Genomic DNA, 2,133 nt, shown 5'->3' with positions numbered 1-2,133 from the left:
GGCCGCGGTCCCGGCGGAGAATCTGCGCCTCCGGCCTAGCCGCCCCGCCCCCATCCGGCTTCGCTCGCGAAGCCACCCCCACTCGTCTCTGTTCACCCCGTCTTCTAGATTCTAGAATGTAGAAACTCATCTAGGAAGCGAGGTCAGCCAGCGCGAGGAGTAAAATTGCCAGGATTCACCTGTAGATTGACCCCTCCCAGCGCTGGAGCCCCTTCCGCCACACCTTTGTGCGCTCGATGCAGAAATGTATCCCCCTCCTCCGTGTACGCTGCGCTTCTTACCCCAGCTGAGTAGGAGGGGAGCTAGTGGAGCACTAGACTAAAAAGAACTTAAGAATACAGCCCCCAGCTTCGACAAGCTGCTGCAGATCCAACCCATTCCGTATTTTAAAAGCTCTTTACGAAAAAAAAAATAAAAGCGTATGCATAATAGGAGTTAGAACTACATTCACTGATACCTAATACATGTACAGCGCTTTTCATTTTTTTACTAATAACCTCTCAAAGTAGTAGTATCATTTTATCCATGAGGAACAAATTAAGTCTTAAGTATCTTAATCAAGGTCACACTGTAGCCACGATTCAAACTTCGTAGGCAGTCCACGGACAAATCCTAACAATTTTATTTCCTTAGGTATCTCTCCAGTCAGTTCACTTGTCTACGTTCCGGCAACATGGTCCGAGCTGCCACCATCTCTCACCTGAAGGGACCACGAACACCTCTTAAATCACTGCATTCACTCCAGCCCCCAATTAATTCTCTACAATGAACTTTTAAAAATTCAAATCTGTTTCACACACTCCCATGCTTAAAACACTCCAGCGACTTCCCCCTGACAATCCCTGGATGAAAATCCTCCGAGGCCGCGCACGGTCAGAATTCTGCAGCTTCAGGGCTGTGAACAGAGGCTGCCCCACCTGTGCTGACTTCACTAACCCTGCTGGACAGTTCCTGACCACTTGAGTTACTGCAACTGAAATTGAGCAAGATATTCTGGGTGTGGAATAAAGTCAAGCATCCGAATTAGACTACTGAATTTGAGGTTTGGCCTCCACCACTAACCACCTGTGTTGCCCCAAACAGTTCTCAGTTGACTCAATTCTCAGTTGAGCAGTAGACAAAATGAACTCCAAAGTGCCTTCCAGAAGTACAGAGAAGAGGGCGGGAGAAGACCGGAGATCAGAGCAGACAGGGAGGCAAGCTGGGTTGCCTGCATTGTGGGTGTTTGTGTGCAAGTCTTGTCTCGCCTGCCACACTCTGAACAACACCTCAGGGCTGTTTGCATCATTTTCTTCACCTGTTAAATAGGGATAATGCCTTCCTTAAAGGGGTTTTGCTGAAAGTGAACTATGATAATATAGCCCACATGGCATGGGCTCAGGAAGTGGTAGGAGTTTTTATTGAGCTGGACCATAAAGAACAGGTGAGAGTGACATGAAGGGAGACAGAAACGTGAAAGAACAGCATTTCAGGTGAGGAGGGTAAAGAAAAAGGAAAGTCAGGAAGGCAGCAGTGAACCCATTGTGCCCACGAATGAATCTGGCTGTTCACAGGGTGGAATCAGGGATTCAGTTTAATCTGTTCGTCTGTAACAGACATTGTGCTAGGTGATGAGAATTCAGAGAGAAAAAAAAAAAAAAAGACTAGGTTCCTGACCTCTGAATGTTCAATGTGCAGTCAGAGAGACAAGCAAGTAACAATTCAGTGTGATTCCCGGTCCTGTAATGGCGATCACAGAAGACAGTCACCCAGTCAAGTCTGAGGAAGTCAGAAGAAGCTTCAAGTAGCAGACACGAGGCAGGAGTCAGGAGGTGGTGGCATATTCAGGCAGTAGTAGTATATGCTGGCTGGGTGTGGCGGCTCATGCCTGTAATCTCAGTACTTTGGGAGGCTGAGGCAAGAGATGTGCTTGAGGCCAGGAGTTTGAGACTAACCTAGGCAACATAGCAAGACCCTGTCTCAAAAAAAAAAAAAATGGCCAGGTGCAGTGGCTCGTGCCTGTAATCCCAGTATTTTGGGAGGCCGAGGTGGGCCGATCACTTGAGGTCAGGAGTTTGAGACCAGCCTGGCCAACATGGTGAAACCCCGTCTCTACTAAAAATACAAAAATTAGCTGGATGTGGTGGCGGGAGC

General features: G+C 48.0%; 1 protein-coding gene across 1 annotated transcript in view; it reads right to left on the bottom strand.

The window, feature by feature from the left end:
* JAK1 (Janus kinase 1) overlaps nucleotides 1-278 on the bottom strand; it is a 131,782-nt gene extending 131,504 nt beyond the window's left edge. The window contains exon 1 of the mRNA XM_011940820.1: nucleotides 224-278. The gene's annotated coding sequence lies outside the window, so the exon portion shown is untranslated. The remainder of the gene's footprint in view (nucleotides 1-223) is intronic.
* Nucleotides 279-2,133: the final 1,855 nt, after the last annotated feature.

Source organism: Colobus angolensis, unplaced genomic scaffold, assembly GCF_000951035.1.
Source record: "Colobus angolensis palliatus isolate OR3802 unplaced genomic scaffold, Cang.pa_1.0 Scaffold102, whole genome shotgun sequence".
Lineage (NCBI taxonomy): Eukaryota > Metazoa > Chordata > Mammalia > Primates > Cercopithecidae > Colobus > Colobus angolensis.
Note: the sequence above shows the minus strand (reverse complement) of the source record. Positions and strands in the feature narration are given on the sequence as shown.